A 19,115-nucleotide genomic window follows, 5' to 3' on the forward strand; every position below is an offset into this window, starting at 1 on the left:
TCACTCTCTGGCCATTACAATTTAAGTTAGAACACAACAGAATATTTTTTCTCATCAAACTCTTTAAGCAGATAACAAAGCAAGAGAAATAAACTGAAAAGTATAGAAATACTATTGTACCTGTAAACAACAACGCTGGAAGAAAAATACACGGGAAAAAAGTATCAACAAGCTGTAAGTGCTCTGCGTGGTTATTTCACTCTCTCAGCAGGGCCAGCGCAGGGAACCTTTATCTCAGGCCTCACAGACACGTCACTGACAGGAAGCCGCGGCAACTTACACAGGGAACTAAGCAGGTTTCACTTTTCTTTTTTTCCTTTTATTTTTCTCCTGTTTTTTAATGGTAACTGAGTACCTGTTTAAATTCTTTATTTATTGATTAATTTGAAAGACAGGTATCGATTTGTTGTTCCTTTATGCTTTTATCTCACTGTGGCACAACTGTCGGCAAGACAAAGATAAAACCTGGTGCGTCGCTCACTTTGCTATGGTAATTATTAAAATTCCATCAATAATAAAGATTGACTCCACAATGAAAGTATTAGATACAGGCTTTTTGCTGCACTTTTGTCTAGAGGGAGGGACATTTGACCAAAGTAATTGGTATAGTACTAATATACTTAATCAAATTTTGAGATAGTAATTTAGATATTTCAAAAGTGGATATTTTAAGGTAGTAAGACATGCCTCAAAATAGGTGAGTCCAATTGATAACACATAGTTAAATGTATCAATTTAAGTTCACTTGAACTTTTGTATCAGAGGCCACAGAAAGATAGTGTGTTTTAAAACCGTAGTTCATCTTTTAACTATTATCTATACTAATAAAAGCCTCGGTGGCCCTCGTGCCCTCATGTCATCACAAGATGGTCACCACAAGATGGCTGCCCCCACGTTGTCACAAGATGGCCACCACAAGATGGCTGCCCCCACATTGTCACAAGATGGCTACCACAAGCTGTGGGTGATCAAGCCAGCAGGGGAGGGCAGTTGGGGGTGACCAGGCCTACAGGGGAGGGCAGTCGGGAGGAACCAGGCATGCAGGGGAGGGCAGTTTGGGGTGACCAGGCCAACAGGGGAGGATAGTTTGGGGTGACCAGGCCAACAGGGGAGGATAGTTTGGGGTGACCAGGCCAGCAGGCGAGCAGTTAGGCATCAATTAGGCCAGCAGGGGAACAGTTAGGGGACTATCAGGCTGGCAGGCAGAAGCGATTAGGAGCAATCAGGCAGGCAGGCGAGTGGTGAGGAACCAGCAGTCCCGGATTGTGAGAGGGCCTAAACGGCAGTCAGACATCCCCCGAGGGGTCCCAGATTGGAGAGGGTGCAGGCTGGGCTGAGGGACACCCTCATTCCCCCAGTGCACAAATTTCATTACTAGGCCTCTAGTAACTATATAAAACTATAGCCATATTTTTAAACTATTCAGTATATTATTCAAGGTAATTTTCCAACGTTCAACTTCAAAGGTTGGAGCCAAGAAGAGGAGTAGAATGAACTCCAGATCTGACCAGCCATGTTGCCCAGTGGGAGGAGAACAGGCCCCTAGGAAAACTGATGGGGCTTGGTGCTGAGGTCCTTGGCCAAAGGCAAGGGCACAGCCAGGAGAGGAGACGGGCTGCAGACTGGAGGGCAGCATGTGCGATGAGGAGTCCCACGGAGGGAGCACAGAGAGGTGCCACGGCTGACCAGGGAGTGAGAAGACAAGCGGGGCAGGCGGGACCGAGCTCACAACCCCGCATGTCATCATGGCCTCTCCCGTGCGGAAGGGAGACTCAGCAGAACCACTCCAGCACGTGTGTAAGTTAGGGGAGCCATGCATGATTACTGGCCTCATGTGTACATTTTCCAGAAGATTCTGAGGCTGAGGAAAGTTATGGAATAGCCATGCACATTCCCTTGCCAACAGCACAAGTACAAGAACAAAAGGGAAAGAGGAGAGTTGTTGGGGTTCTAGCATTTCACTGAGGAGACACAGAGGTGCAGGTCTGAGTGGCAGGAGGCGGGAAACACCGCACGGAGAGCAGAAACAGTCTGCTCCCCAGGCCCGCCACGTGCCCTCCGATGCTGCCTGAGGCCACAGGTCCGACCTTCCAGGCGCAGAGCTCAAGGCCACAGCTGCCCACAGTCTTCCTGGGCATTCATGACATGGAAGGAAGCAGGCCTGCTGACGTTTCTGCCTCCCTCCCTGGACTGGGGACTCCTTGGAGGTTCACGGTAATGAAGCCATGATCACAGTGACAGGCACAGATTCCAGCCATTTATCACAGGACAGTCCTATGTGTTTGGGAAACAAACTACCCAAGCAGCAATGACTTCCTGTTTCTCACAATGCCATGGGTCGGCTCGGCAGCTCTTCTGATGCCCTGATCTCACTTACCCATGCTGCACTGGGCCCAGGTCAGAGGGGACTGAGCTCAGTGAGGAAAAGCTGGGCTCATGCGGCCTTCCTCCCAGGCTTCTCCGCTGGCAGCAGCACCCCAGAGGCTGGCACACTGTACACAGTGCCTCTGCTTGCAGCGGGTCTGCTGGTGCCCCACTGGCCAGTTCAAGTCACAAGGCAAAGCCCAGAGTCAAGGGTGGGAACCCAGCCCCTACTGCTCCATGGGAGAAACGAGCAGTCGCAATGCAAGGGGCGGAGACGTGGGGAGATGGTTCACTAGGGGCCTTTGTTATCCCTTTACCACATATTGATTTTGTTAGCTTTTGCTCTGATAATAATTATTTTTACTGTTAGTTTTTAATGATAAAGTATTTTTATGCTTATTACATCTAAAAATTTATGTTCTTTAACTTGTAACTGGTGGGGGGGAGGGGGGGAATGGGAGGAGGCAATTCTGGGCTATATTTCTACTTCAGAATAACTTTAGACACTAGAAATACTTCATGCCCATTAAACAAAAGGTGCTTCTTCTTCGTACTTCCTATCCATTGCCTATTCTATCCTATACACGTCTCTAGCTACCACAATGGCCTTGGCAGTATAATTCTTCAGACAATAAACCAGCACAATTATACTAAAACAAAATAAACAAACAAACAAAAAACTAGTTCTTCAATGAACTGTGAGGTCAGAAGTCTGACTATGAACAGAAGATGCAAACTCAATGCAGACAGGACAGACCGGGCTGGGTGTGGCTTCAGAATGGCTCCAAAGAGCATGGAGGGCCAGAAGAGGCGGCCCCGCTAAGAGAAGTCAATGAGGCAGCGTTCACACTGTGCTGCAGAGACAGGGAGCTGCCCAGAGTTAAGACACTTTCCAAAAGGCGCTGTGGCACACAACACCTGCGACCCTGGCAGCACAAGCAGCTGCCGCTGGGAACCACAGAGCTGAGTGGAGAACTGGTGACGGTGACCATCCTGGTGGCCCTGCGGAGGGATTCCACGGCTGCTCTGTGAACACAATGACTGCCCTGGCAGCAATGGTGGCACTCCTGAGGCTGGGCACAGGGTGGGAGCACCCAGCTGGGCCTTTGGCACCAGCAGACTCTGTGTGTGTGTGTGTGTGTGTGTGTGTGTGTGTGCGTGCATGTGTGTGTGTGTGTGTGTGTGTGTGTGTGTGTGTGTGTGTGTAACAGCCACTATTCACAATCCAGACTGGAAAGCATCCAGAAAGACAATGGGGTAAACCACAAAGGAACTTTCACTCTCCCTCTACTGACTGATTTTTTTTCTATTCTATAGTACCAGAAACAAAACTTACATTTTGAAGAAATAAAATACATATGTAGTAGGACATTTTGAGGCCTAACAAAGAAAATGTGTATTAAGTACAGAATCTTATCTAATAAGAGTAATATGCAAATTGGCCATACCTCTGCTACACCCACAAGCCACACCCACCAGCCATGCCCACCAGCCAATCAGAGTGTGTATGCAAATTAACCCAACCAAGATGGCTGCAGCCACAGAGAGCAGAAGGGAGGCCTGGTTTCCCAGGCAATGCAAGAAGCCAAGCTTTCCACCTGCCCTTGCCAGTCTAAGCCTCCCCTCAAAGCTACAAAGTTTCAATTACAGAAGGTAAACAAATCCAAACAGAAATAGCAGCAGCCATGGAGCGAGCAGGAGGCTTGGCTCCACTCCAGGCTACAAAGTTTTAATTGTAGAAGGTAAATTCCAGATACCAGGGCCTCCACTTGGGTCGCTGGGGGGCATGGCTGGCCTGCAAACCACCACAGGCCCCATGCCCAGGCCGCCCCATGCCCCAAGGGAAACCCACCCTGATCCAGGACACCCTTCAGGGAAAATCAGCTGGCCCCCACCTGTGCACCAGGTCTCTCTCCTATCTAATAAAAGAGTAATATGCAGATTGACCATCACTCCAACACACAAAATGGCTGCCCCCATGTAGTCAAAGATCCTGCCCCCATGTGGACAGAAGATGGCCACCACAAGATGGCCTGCAAGGGAGGGCAGTTGGAGGTGATCAACCCTATAGGGGAGGGCAGTTAGGGGTGACCAGGCTGGCTGAGGAGGGGAGTTGGGGGCAAATAGGCTGGCAGGGGAGCAGTTAGGCATCAATCAGGCTGGTATGCAATTGATTAGGGGGTGATCAGGCTGGCAGGCAGAAGAGGTTAGGGGCAATCAGGAAGGCAGGCAGGCGAGCAGTTGGAAGCCAGCAGTCCTGGGTTGTGAAAGGAATGTCCCAGATTGGAGAGGGTACAGGCTTGGTTGAGGAACACCACCACCCCCTAACCCCTGTGCACGAATTTCATGCACCAGGCCTCTAGTTCATAATAAAGCCTCATTCATGCTTTGACAATTCTTGCTTTTTTAAATCAACTAAAAATTCCATGTGAATGTATCTTTAAAAACAAAAGGTATGGTTTAAAAAGTAATTTTCTGGCAATTTCAATTAATTAGGAATAATATAAATTTTAGAAAAGGAATGAAAAACTTTGCCTTGTTCTAATCATTAGTTACTAAATGTATCATAAACTCAAAAGGCCACTGGAGCCAGCGCAGTGTAAGATTACAAGATTGAGAGTCAGGGAACTTGCTCGGAGACCTCGGCTTGTACCGTCCTGAGCCCAAGCCTGAGCCTGAGCGCTTACTGCTCCCCAGGCCAGGTCCACACACTGTGCACATACCAAGTCAACCCTCGTAATCCATGAGGCAGACCCGCTGTTAAATCCATTCCACCCCTGAAGAAACTGAGATCCAGGGAAGTGGACTGCGTGCTCAGGATTCCTCGCTGGTGAGGGCTAGCCCAGAAGGCAGCAAGCAGCAAGCCTAGTCACAGACTCTGATCCGAATCATCAAGCTCTGAAGACCAGGCCTTCCTTACTTTCCGCATTAGCAGGGATTCTTATGACCTTGTGCCTTTATGTTTTTAACTTTAGGACTCATAAAGAACTAGAGGCCTGGTGCACTCTCACAATCCAAGACACCTCGGGGGATGTCCAACTGCAGGTTTAGGCCCGATCCCGCTGGGAGCCCTGAGGGATCGGGCCTAAACTGGCAGTCTGACATCCATCTCTCAACCTAGGACCCGCTGGCTCCTAACTGCTCACCTGCCTAATCCCCCTAACCACCTCTGCCTGCCTGCCTGATCGCCCCTAACCACCTCTGCCTGCCTGCCTGATCGCCCCTAACCACCTCTGCCTGCCTGCCTGATCACCCCTAACCACCTCTGCCTGCCTGCCTGATCGCCCCTAACCACCTGTCTGCCTGCCTGATCCCCCTAACCACCTCTGCCTGCCTGCCTGATCCCCCTAACCACCTCTGCCTGCCTGCCTGATCGCCCCTAACCACCTCTGCCTGCCTGCCTGATCCCCCTAACCACCTGTCTGCCTGCCTGATCGCCCCTAACCACCTCTGCCTGCCTGCCTGATCACCCTTAACCACCTCTGCCTGCCTGCCTGATCGCCCCTAACCACCTCTGCCTGCCTGCCTGATCGCCCCTAACCACCTGTCTGCCTGCCTGATCGCCCTAACCACCTCTGCCTGCCTGCCTGCCTGATCACCCCTAACCACCTGTCTGCCTGCCTGATCGCCCCTAACCATCTCTGCCTGCCTGCCTGATTACCCCTAACTGCTCACCTGCCTGTCTGATTGCCCCTAACTGCCTCTACCTCAGCCTGCACCCAGGACCCAGACTTCCCTCCTTCAGCCAGCCTCAGGCACCCAGGACCCGGGCTTCCCTCCCTCTGGCGGTCCACAGGCACCCAGGACCCCGGGCGGCTTCGCCCAGGCCCCAGCTTTGTCAGGAAGGACATCCAGAATGACGTCCAGAAAATGACCAGTCTATGTGGTCTAATTAGCATATTACCCTTTTATTAGTATAGATGATATAACAAATGTGGAAAGTGTTTTGCAAACTGTACAGTGGTATACAGATGACAGTTAAATGTCTACAATCCAAAAATATACTATGATTTTTCATTTGACTTTGTATTCTAGAACATAATATTATTGATTCGTACAAAAGTTATTTTCAATGGGCACAGACACCAGGGGGATGAGACATAAGTTGGGTGGGGGGTTAGGGGAATAATGGGGGGATAAGGACACATATGTAATACCTTAATAAAGAAAGAAAAAAGTGGAGAAAGAAAAAATATTGTTTTCAGTTCACTGGAAATGGTCTTACATTTCAGTAAATAAAAACATCATATCTGAGATTAAAACCTCCATTAATATGACTAGAAATCTACATTTCTTTCTTGGCTAGACTCCCAGAAAGAAAACAAAATATTCCAAATGTGCATTACATTTATCACAGTTTTCACAAAAGAATAAGCAGGATTAGAATTTTTAATTTCCCAAACTTGCTTTCTAGGGTAGGGAGCCTTTATTTTTACATTGTTCCTAGTTCAAAAAAGAATACTACACTGCTTAGAAGGATATAGGCCACACAAGGCACCAGCTGAGGGAGGAGCTGTGGTCAGTCATGTCTTGTTTGCATGAGCCTTCCTTGACCCAACACTCAGAGAGCCCTCAGGCCCTCAGGTAGCTAATCCTCTGGCTGGGGAGAGACTAGTTAGGTGAAATCTGGACACACAGGGCCAGAATCCATATTGGGAATTGGGAGTTGAAGGTGAAAGAATACAGATCCTCAAAGATTCATAAGCAAGACCAAGGTCAGAGGAGTTGAGAACCATGAACAGAAGACATGAAATAGTAAAAAGATACCACAGAGGATGAAGAAGGCTCTGGCTCAAGGGAAGCATGAAGCAGACTGGAAGAGAAGAGCAGAGATGCAACGAGCATAGTGTATCTGGTCCCTAGACTGTCAGATCCTCATGGCTTTTCAGCTCCAGTCTCCCTGTGGCCTTAAAAGAAACACTTTTTAAAAGATTCACTTAATAAAAAAAAAATAAATAATTAAATTTAAAAAAAAATAAATAAATAAATAAAAAAAATAAAAATAAAAAATATATGATAAATTGAGAGGCAAAAATATAGTATCTAATTTTTAACTTATTTCTTTTATCATTAAACTGGCTTAATTTCTGTCAAAAAAAATAAAAAATAAAAAAAAATAAAAGATTCACTTAAGTGAGTTTCTGTTCCTTAATATAAAAAAATGCCTCACTGCCCAACAGGTGTGGCTCAGTGGTTGAGCATCGGCCTATGAACCAGAAGGTCACAGTTCAATTCCCAGTCAGGGCACTTGTCCTGGTTGCAGGCTCAATCCCAAAAGAGGACGTGCTAGAAGCAGCCGATCAATGATTCTCTGATTCTCTCTCTCCCTCTCCCTTCCTCTTTAAAGCCAACAAAAATATTTTTAAATGCCTCAGATATGCTAATATACCAAGATATATTTAAATAGTAAGGGAATGAGGCAAGGAGAAAAAGGAATAAAAAATAATAATTTAAAAGAAACTGAAGAAAATGCAAATGGAAGCATATACTATGCTTGTGGATAAGAAAAATTAACATCATTAAAATGTCCATACTACACAAAGTAATCTCTAAATTCAATGAAATTCCTCTCAAAATACCAATGGCTTATTTCACCTAACTACAACAAATAATCCAAAAATTTACTTGGAACCACAAAAGACCATAAATAGCTACACCAATCTTGAGTAAGAAAAACAAAGTTGGAGATATCACACTACAAGATATCAAACTATATATATTTTAAGGCTACAGAAATTAAAGCATTATAGTACTGGCATTAAAACACACACACACACACACACACACACACACACACACACACAGCAATGGAACACAAGAGAAGCTCAGAAATAAACCCACACATATACAGTCAATTAGTATATGACAAAGGAAGCAAGAGCATACAATCAGATAAAGAATCTCTTCAATCAATGGTGCTGGGAATTTTGGACAGACACATGAAAAAAATGAAATTAGACCATCTTCTTACACCATATATAAGAATAAATGCAAAATGGATTAAAAACTAAATGTAAGACTCGCAAGCATAAAACCCGAGAAGAAAGCACAGGCAGAAAAACATCTGACATTTCTCGTAGCAATAACTGTTCTGCTGTATCTCTCAGGCAAGGGAACAACCACCACAAAAAATGGGACTACATCAAACTAAAATGTTTTTGTACAGCAAAGGGGCTTCTGAAAATTCAATCTATTGAATGGGAGAAGATATTCGCAAATGATACATCAGATAGGGAGTTAATATCCAAAATTTATAAAGAATTCATACAACTCATCACCAAAAAACAATTCAATTAAAAGGTGGTTAGAAGACCTGAATAGGCACTTCTCTAAAGCAGACTAACAGATGGCCAGTAAACATCTGAAAACACCAATCTTAGAGAAATGCCCATTAAACCCATAGTGAGATATCACCTCACACCTGTCAGAATGGCTGTCATCAATATATTGACAAACATCAAGGGTTGGCAAGGATATGGGGAAAGGGAACCCTGGTGAACTATTGCTAGAAATGCAGATTGGTGTAGCTACTGTGGAGGAGAGTGTAGAGTTTCTACAAAATATTAAAAATGGGACTGCCTTTTGACCCAGCGATTCCACTTCTGGGTATATATTCAAAGCTGAAACATTAATTCAAAAAAATATAAGTTCTCTGTGGTCATTGTGGCATTATTTACAACTAGAGACCCTGTGCACGAATTTATGCATTGGTGGGGGCCGGGCTGTCCGGGGGAGGGGCCACGGGCGGTTGGCTGGCCAGCCCTGCCCAACTGGTTGAACTCCGGTCCAACTCCCGAACAAGCTGCATATTAGCTTTTTATTATACAGGACTAGAGGCCAAGTGCATGAATTTGCCCGGGTTGGGTCCAGCCAGCCCGCCTGATGGGGGCTGATCGAGGCCGGCCAGGCTAGAGGGGTGCCACAGGAGGTCAGCCAACCTCACCCACAATGGGGTGGGGTGATCAGGGCAGGGCGGCTGGGGGGGGGGGGACATAGGAGGTTGGCCGGCCAGCCCTGTCCCTGATAGGGTTGGGGAAACCAATCCACGTGGGGCCAACCTGGGGAAGGGGCCATGTCCAGTGGGAGAAGCTATGGGTGCTTGGCCAGTTGACCCTGCCCCCAATAGAGGTGGGGGGGGGGGCAATCGAGGGTAGGGCCAGCCGGGGAGAGAGGCCACAGGTGGTTGGCCAGCTGGCCCTGCCCCCAGTCAGGGTGAGAGGGAGCGATCAGGGGTTGGGCCAGCCAGGGTGGCGGGAGGAGGGAAGGGGCTGCCTCCCCATCGGGCCGGTGGCCGGCTAAAGTGCGCATCCTACCAACCAGTTGTTCTGGTCGTTCCAGCATTCTAGTCTCTTGGCTTTTATACATATAGACGATAGATAGTTAAGATATGGAAGCAGCACAAGTACCCATTAATAGACGAGTGGATAAAAATGTAATACATATATACAACAGAATATTACTTGGCCATAAAAAAAGAATTAAATCTTACCATTTGCAACAACATGACTGGACCTAAATGGTATTATGCTAAGTGAAATAAGTCAGATAGATAAAGACAAATACCATATGATAAAATCTAAAGAAAAAAATAAACACACAAAATTGAAACAGATCCATAAACCAGAGACTAGACTGACAGATGCCCGAGGGACAAGGGGTTTGGCAATAAGATTAATGGATTAAGAAGTACAAATTGGAAGTTACAAAATAGTCATGAGGATATAAAGTATAAAGTAAAGCATAGTAATGCAGTAATAAGTATGAATAGTGCCAGATGGGAACTAGAAATAGCAGGGGGAATACTTTGTAAAATACATGACTGTCTAAGCACTATGCTGTACACCTGAGCTAATACATAATAATACTGAATGGAAGCTGTAAAAAAAAAACTAAGTAATAAACTGAACATAAAAACAAAATATGTATTTATAAACTGTACAAAAGAATCAGAAAAAAAACAAACAGTAAAAACCCCAAAAATTAAGCAGAAAAAGACATGCAGAGCTAATTTACAAAAGAAACTAATGGATTTTTAAAGGAAAACAACAAAAAATCAACTTCACCAATAATTTAAAAGGCAAAGAAAGACAAAAATGAGATGTTTTACCCCTGTTAAATCCGTTCTTTCTTTTTTTTTTTTTTTAATAGCATCCAACTTTGGCAAGAATGTCGTAAAGGGTCACTAAACACTCTGCTAATAAAAGTGTTAGCAGGAACCTTTCAGTAGAGCAGTTCAGTAACAGGAATCAAGAGTCTTAACAATAAAGGGTAAAGGTGGCAACTTTCCTAGTTTTGACTCTGGGTGGTACACACACAATGCAAAAACTGATAATGTATTATAAAGTTGCACACTTAAATCTATATGATTTTATTAACCAATGTCAGCCCAATAAATTTAAACTTAAAAAAATGTCCACCATCTCACCCAGTGACTCTAGTTCATGACACTATCCGAAAGAAACTGTCTGAACTACAGATTAAAATGTATGCAAATATATCCATCAAAGATTATTTGCAGTAGCAAAATTGTTTAAAATAAGTTCTACATTAAGCAATAGAAAAAGGGTTAAGTAAATTAGAATGTAACATAAAATGCAAGATGCAGTCACTAAGCTATTGAAGTGAGCAGTGTTATACAATAAATGTTAAGAAAGTAAGGTTTATAAAATAAACAGCATTCAGGATGACCGTGACTAGGTTAAAAAAAATATATAAATCCCAGAATAAAAGTACTAATGGCAAACATTGATTGTTTGAAAATGAATGTTAACAAGCCTGTGAACACCTATTCTAAGCCCCAAGTTTACCCATGAGATCCCCCTGCCCATCCCTCACCACCAGCCCCTGCCCTCCCTGACATGGTGGACCAAGCCCAGGTACCTGCCTCACTCCCTGAGCACTCTGAGCATTTCTTAGGTTATGGCGTCATCCCCAGGTGCACTATTTAAATATTTGCCACTTATACTTACAAATTCTCCCATCTCATTTCACTCATGTAAAAAAAAACCACATTGACTCTAACTACTAAAGTCACCTCAAAAATGAAATCTAAACTGACATGGAAGTTAATTAAGAAGCAGTTTTTGTTTTCCTTACCCAGTGGTCGGCACACTCATTAGTCAACAGAGCCAAATATCAACAGGACAACGATTGACATTTCTTTGGAGAGCCAAATTTTTAAAATTTAAACTTCTTCTAATGCCACTTCTTTAAAATAGACTCGCCCAGGCCGTGGTATTTTGTAGAAGAGCCACACTCAAGGGGCCAAAGAGCCACCACATGTGGCTCACGAGCCACAGTTTGCCGACCACGGTCCTTACCCTTTCAAATAAAAAAATATTAAGGAGAAAACATCCCTGGAGCTTTCTTTCAAAACCCCAGACTCCCAGCAGGCTCAGACAACATGCAGATGCCACATACCTGTTCTGTGTGCTAGGACCACCAGTGCCACTGTCAGCTCACTTTCATGTCAAAGAACATTCGAATCTAATCATCAGCTGCCACCAAAACACACCAACCGTGTGCTGCAGTGCCAGCCACTACCCGAGGTCATAGCTGACTGCTGCTCTGCCCTACTCCCCGCTGATTCCACCTTCCTCCTGGCAACCTTCCACCTCATTAGCTGAGCAGAGCACACGAGGGTAGGGGGAGGCTGTGACGGGCTGGCACAGGGAGAAAGCAGAGAGTGGGATGACTGCACTATGGCAGAGGGCTGGCACAGAGGCATCCATGCCAGTGGCTCTCAACTTGGGTGATTCTGGTGCCCAGGGGACTTTGGCAATGTCTTGGGCTGTCTCTAGTTGGCATAACTGGGGGGGAGGGCTACTGGCACTAGCAGGAAGAGACCAGGGATGCTACTAAGCATACTACACGGCACAGGACAGCCCCACAGCAAAGAGCTACCCATTACCAGATGGCAGTAGTGCTAAGGTTGAGAATCCGCCATAACCTGATTTACCCACCAGTTCACTAGAGTCTGATCCCTACTCCTCAGGAACAGGGCACCCAGTGGGTAAGAGGCCTGGGACACACACACACACACACACACACACCACGAACTGGGGGGCAGGGGAGGGAAGAGCATTATAATTTAATAAAAGTATTAAGAATACTTTTCCCCCCAAGGGTTTGCTCCCCCACACATCATATATTTCTTCCAAGACTGCTTCCGAGCAGACAGTGTAAGAAGATAATATTATCAAAACCACCCAGGCTGGTAAACATCTCCATAGAGAAGTTGGCAATGCATCCACACAGCCAATGACACATTGAGTTGCTTATCTCTACAGGACCTAAGAGCCCAAACTCACAGTTCCCGGCTATGCTTAAAATAAAAGTGGCAAGCATCGAAAGATCACTCAAAACAAAGAAAGTAATAGTGCTGCTTTTCCCAGGTATATCATCAAAAACTAAATAAGACTTAAGAAGAGAAACATTTTCAAAACTCAGAACAGTTAGTCTGCACTTCAATCAAAAAAATTACAGATAAAAAAGAATCTTACCTAATAAAAGAGAAACATGCAAATTAACCATCACTCCGCTACACCCACAGCCAATCAGAGTATGCAAATTAACCCAACAAAGAGGGAGGTTAATTTGCATATGCACGCACAGAGCAGTGTGAAGCCCGCTATTAGGGGAAGCAGGGTGGCGGAGGGAGCTGGAGGGAGCTACTGGAGTGGTGCCCCAGACAGAAGCGAGGACTTGCCGGCTCCGGGAGGCCTGGGAGCAGGGACGTGCTGGCTCCCGGGGGGCTGGAAGTGAAGCCAGGGGCCTATTGTACGAATATCATGCAACAGGCCTCTAGTTTAATCTATGAATTATCATTGTTATCATTCATTTAAAGTTAGTGACCACAATGCAATATGGTTTTTTCCTTGATCACTTTAATAGCTTTATCATGCCATGATTTCCACCCACAAGGGGCCAGAAGGTTAGAGAAGTTATCCAGCACCATGCCTAGCTAAGGCTTAAATAACTTGGACCTTACTCTGAAGCATCATTTGCCTGTATGACCCTGACTTTTGTCCTTTCAGTTTTAAGAGAATACAGCATTTAAGGTGGGCCATTTCTGTGTTGGACAGTAGTATTAGAATGTGTCCAGGCTGAGCCAATCTATTATTGTTTATTTCGCCATATATTAGAAGCAAGACAAATCTAATTATTCTCAATTTTACCTTCCACACACCAAGCCTTTTTCTCCCCTGGGTTGTAAAATATGCTCTCCTCATGAACTGTGTCTGATTAGCTCAGTTATGATTCGTGGAATAACTAAAAGGAATCTCAGAGACGAACCACTTCAAACCCAGCCTCAGTTTTACAAATGAGCGAACTCAGGCAGAGAGAGATGAAGCAAGGCTGCTTGTATGACGTCAAGCAGATATTCATAAAGAAAGCAGGGCGGGAAACTCAGGCTTCCTAACTCTCAAGTCTGATGCCCTCGGAACTACACCAAGTTGTATAAGATGCTGCATTAGTAACAGAATTGACATAATTTTTTAAGTTTTATGATTAAAACAAATATTTTCAGTTTAACATGTGAAAAACAAAACTCACATGATCACAACCACTCTATGAAACAGTGTAATTGTTATCATTCCCACTGTACGGATGAAGAAACCCAGGCCTGAGGTCACACAGTAAGTGCTGAGCTGACTCCAAAGCCTATATCCTTAATCACTGTGCCACCTGAGGAAGTACTAGAACATTCCTCACTTTATCACAACCAAATTAACAAACTTAAAACTTCCAGTAATTCCTCAAAATTTTAGTGCTTTGATATGAAAGTTAGCCTTTCTGCAAAAAAAAAAAAGTAAAGGTCTTAAGAAATCAAGAGAAATTTAAGTTTACTATATGTGCCCTCCTAACATAAAATAAAGTCATTTCAACTTAAAAATCAAGCTATAGTATCACCTTCTACATCAACTACCCTGAATTCAATCTAATCCTTCTGGGAGTAGCAGTGAAGGAATTCATTTATGGCATGGAGCTTCTTGAGAAACATTAGCCAAGCAGTAGTGTGGTGTCAATCACTTCCCAAAGGCTCTTCCCACATAAGATGGCTGCAGAGAATGTGGATGCTACACTCACCTGCTCTCAGCATCAAATCAAATTTACAGCTAAATTATAGAGCAATCAACCTGAATAACTAACTGAAGGCTAGCTGAACTGAAATATTATAACCAAGGATTTAAAGAAGCCGCCACAGAGAGATGGTAAGAAGGGTGAAGATGCAGAAAGGGCTGGACATAACACCCACATACAGCGGAAGCCAAAGGGATATCTGGGGTACAAAACTCCCTCCCCCCAGGAGCATGAGGTCTCAACCCGCACAGGGATTCCCAACCAGAGCAAAAGAGACTGGAAGAGCAGCCCACAGCGCATCTGGTGTTGAAAGTCAGTGGGGATTCAGTCTGGTGGGAGAAAGGGGAGTATGTTAGAGACCCAGAGGCCACCTTCCCAGGGTCAAGCTCTCCTATGGTTACAGCACCAGTCTGGGGAGTGCACTGCCAGGTCCTCCAATTACTGGGGACACCACTCTGCCTGCTCAGGTCCCGCAGAGAGGGCTCTGCTAGCTGCACCCAGCAGGGACCTTGGGGAGCTCTTTTTCTGAAGCTCTTGGCTGAGACTACACGGTGGCTGAACTGTGGAGCTATAGAAAGGAGTCCATGCTCCCCACCTCCCCTGCAGAGCCTGCGCCCCCACCAACTGCTGAACCACCTGGCCTGTCCTTCCACTACCTGTGGGCCTGCCCTGCTGCGTTCAGTCCCATGGAGGGATAAGAGTGCCACACAGAGCTGGGACTTTCTGAGCACGTCTACTGGGAAGCAGGCAGATGGGTGCTGGGTCGTGTAGATACATCATGTGTGGTGAGGGTCACTCCAATCTCCTCTGGGAGCTCAACCCACACTATTCCTCAACAGATTAATGTGACCTGCCTTTTGGCTGCCAGGGACCCCGCCCTGCTAAGCTCATTCCTGCAGGGGAATCCGGGAGCTTTTCAGAGCTAGGACGTTCGGTGCACGCCTCCCTTGGAGGCTTTTGCCCAGGAAAGAGAAGAAGTGCCCACCCCCTCCTCCAGGCTTACCCATAATGGGAGACGGTTTAGATCCGCCCTCCAAAGTCCACACCCTGCTGAGACCAGCTCCACAGGGAAAGGCAGTGCTTCACGGAGCAGGGACAATGGTCCAGAACTGGATGAAGTGCTGCGTCCCCTCCTGCAAAACTGCGGGCATCACCCTCAGTGGAGACTCTTAGGATCTGCCCTCCCGAGCCCAGGGGCCTCCTGTTGTGTTGGCTGCAGAGGGGGCAGCTGGCAGCACCCAACCTGACCCTGCAGTGCACTCCCCCTGGAGAAGCTCGAGCCAAGAAGTATGAGCCACTTTCCCCTTACGGGGAGCCTGACAGAGAGACAACCAAGTTGGGGACTTACTGATCCTGTCATCCCAACCCCAGTCACCCCACCCTACCAAGCTAGTGAACTGTGGAACGATTTGCGGGTCGTGGCTAAGCTGGGCCCACTTTACAGTCTTTCTACAGATGGCTCTGGAAAAAGACTAGGCAACCTCAGGGGGAGGAGAGTCACCAACAGGTGGAGGCAAACACAGGAAACCTCAGACCTTTTACAGATCTGCCCCAGCTCTAAGAGAAGGAAGCTGATCCTCCGCTTGATCCTCCCACGCACTCCCAAGCCAAGTAGACAGAGCCACAAACAGTGAGTAGCATAGCTAGTAGAGTAGCTGCAGACAGGTAGGGCAAGGCTGGTTACACACACCTGACAGTGACCTGTACCTGAACCTGCCCAAGTGAAACCAGAACCAACACAACCAATGGGCTTCAGACCACACCAAAGTACAACCAGACTAGCAACACAAGTGCACAGGGGATTCCTAAAGGCACCAGACCCTACTGGGAACAACTTCACCGCTGGGGACAGCCCCTGCACAGCAACTCGAACACAGGGATCGAGGTTTATCCTTAAATAGTCATCCAGCCCGAAGAGTTAACACCAGCCAAGAAAGGATCAAAACAATGCAAGACTCAACTACATTAAGAGGATGCACATAATCCACAAGAAACATTCCTGGAACACTGAGCTCAGGTGACCTGGAAAATTGTACCACTGAGTCCAACAAGACACCTACATCAAAAAGCCGTAACCGGCAGTTTGGAGCAAGCCACAGGCTATCTGCATGTCAGGAGTGGCCCAGCAACACAGCTCAGCAGCCATGGGGAGCCGGGGTCAACTTGGACAAACCAGCCTTCTCTGGAAAAGCTCCAGAGAAAAATGATGCCCCAGACTTAGCGAAGAAGAGACAATTGGTTTTAGCCATGAGCAAGTGGAGACGTCAGGAAAGGACTGAACATCCAATGAGGCTCACCAGCTGCATTTTTAAACATGCAGTCTCCAAGGTCACTGCCCATCCTGACAATGTGGTCTGGTGCAGGCGCCAGGAGGAGAACTCGGAGAATCCCTAGCAGAGGAGTGCCTAAAGGAGACTGCAGGGTCTCCAGGCCTGCAGCAGTGAAGGGGAACTTATAAATACTTTTGATGTGGCAAATGTGATGAGAATAAGTGCACCAAGAACTAAGGGTGAATCCCTTGGCCGTGCTGGTCCTGGGTCTCTACACACCCGCCCCAGCCCAGCGCAGCACAACTGTTTCTTTAATGATCCCAGGACAGGTCTCTGCGGCCCACAGCTTCTGGGCAGCCAACAGGTCACCTGTGGAGACATCCAGAGGCAGAATAACAAAGTGAGGAAAACAAGAGAGAGACTGGCTGTGGCTTTGAGGGAAGACAGGCTGGCCAGGGAGGCAGAGAGCCAGGAGTCAAGAAGAATGGTTTGATTTCATACAAATCTAATTTCATTGAACTTGCTATTATATCTCATTCTAACATAAAATATATGCACGTTTTAAATTTAAAAAAATAAAAAAAATTAAAAAAAAAAAGCTGTTACAAGTTTGGGAGCTGTAGCAGATCTACCGAATACACAGGGACACAATGAGGAGACAAAGAAATATGCCCCAATGAAAGAACAAGAGAAATTCCTATAAAAACTATTAAATTAAATGGAAGCAACCAATATAATCAGATGCAGAGTTTAAAAGAATCGTTATAAGGATGCTCAAGTACCTTCAAGGAGAAACAGATGATCTCAGTGAGAACTTAAAGAGATGATAAGCTTAAAAAGAGCATAAAAACCATAAAAAAGAACCAGTCCAAAATGAGAATACAATATCTGAAATGAGGAACACATAGATGAATCAATAGCACTTTGGTGAAGCAGAGGATTGAATCAGTTATTTAGAGAATTATGTAACAGTAAGCACCCACACAGAGCATCAAAAAAAAAGGAGAGTTACAAAAAAAAAGGGGGGGGGGGGGGAGTCTAAGGGACCTCCAGGACAACATCAAGCATAAAAATATCCATATTATCAGAAGGAGAAGAGAGTGAGCAAGAGATCAATAACCAGTGTGAAAAATTATGTCTGAAAATTACCCTAACATAGTGAGGAAAAAGTCACACAAGTTCAGTACATAGGGAATCCCAATCAAGATAAACACAAAGAAGCCCACAACAAGACACATGTAATTAAAAAGGCAAAGGTTAAAGATGAAGAGAGAATCTTAAAAGCAGCAAGGGAGAGTTACTTACATACAAGAGAGCTCCCATAAGGCTGTCAGCTAACTTCTCAACAGAAACACTTCAGACCAGAAGAGATTGGAATGAAATATTCAAAGTGATGAAAAGCAAGGAACTATTAACTAGGACTACTTTCTCCAGCAAAGCTATCATTTAAAACTTGAAGGACAAATAAAGAGTTTCACACACACAAAAAAAAAGTTAAATGAGTTCATTACCCCCAAACCAGTATGGCAAGAAAGAGAAACATAGGTATAAAGGAAAAGATGGCAATAAGTACCTATCCAATAAAAGGGTAATATACAAATTAACCAGCCACAAGATGGCAGTGCGCCCCACTGGAGTCGCCCAGTCCTGGGGGTGGCAGACCACTGAGAGCAGGCGGTGTGAGCGACCTGGCGGAATGCTTGCTTCCTCACCACGGCGACAAGGCAAGTGTTCCACTCCCATTCACAGATGGGCCTCTGGCCAGGCCAGGGCATGGAACACTTGCGTCGTCACCCTTTATGGCAACAAGGTAAGCATTCCACACCTGGCCGTGGGTGGGCTTCTGGGCCGCAGAGAGCCTCTGGGCAGCAGGCATGGAGCAGCCAGGCCCCACAGAGAGCTACTGGCTCACGGATTCGTGTGCAGGGTTACTAGTCTATATGTACAAAAGACTACGTGTCCATCCATCCAACAGTAGTTATGACGCACACTGACCACCAGGGGGCCGGTGCACAACGCAGGAGCTGTCATGACGTGCACTGGCCATTTAAAAATAAATGGCACCGCGGAGCTGGAGCCGACAAACCAACATTCAGCTTCCCCACGTGGGACACAGGCCCTGCTACCACCCTGAAGCAACATCCCACCAAATCGCAGCCAACACTGCCAAGACCCCATGGTGCAAAGTGTGACCCACAGCTCTGACCACCCCAGAAATGGTCGCTGTGGGCGCTGGATAATGACATCACATAGCAATGCCTGGTTTCCTCTCCCTAGCGACTAGCCTCGTTGGAGTTTCTTCAGCCCAGGAATCCAGCTTGCTTTATAGCCAGGTGCAAACATTTTATAGTTTAACTAAATGTTTGTGAATATTTTCCCGTGCTTTATCTCATTTGA

The 19,115-nt window shown here is 45.9% G+C and overlaps 1 protein-coding gene across 5 annotated transcripts in view; it reads right to left on the reverse strand.

Annotated features, from left to right (window-relative positions):
• Positions 1 to 19,115, reverse strand: part of MARCHF8 (membrane associated ring-CH-type finger 8) — a 76,996-nt gene that overhangs the window by 47,993 nt on the left and 9,888 nt on the right. The window contains exon 1 of one of the 5 annotated variants that reach the window (XM_045570661.1): positions 11,785 to 11,923. The exons of 3 other annotated variants lie outside the window; for them this stretch is intronic. The gene's annotated coding sequence lies outside the window, so the exon portion shown is untranslated. Of the gene's footprint in view, positions 1 to 8,785; positions 8,811 to 11,784; positions 11,924 to 19,115 lie in introns of those variants that run through there. One more of the 5 variants, XM_045570662.1, reaches the window with a different exon arrangement.

The sequence above is a fragment of the Pipistrellus kuhlii genome, unplaced genomic scaffold, assembly GCF_014108245.1.
Source record: "Pipistrellus kuhlii isolate mPipKuh1 unplaced genomic scaffold, mPipKuh1.p scaffold_m20_p_35, whole genome shotgun sequence".
Classification (NCBI taxonomy): Eukaryota; Metazoa; Chordata; class Mammalia; order Chiroptera; family Vespertilionidae; genus Pipistrellus; species Pipistrellus kuhlii.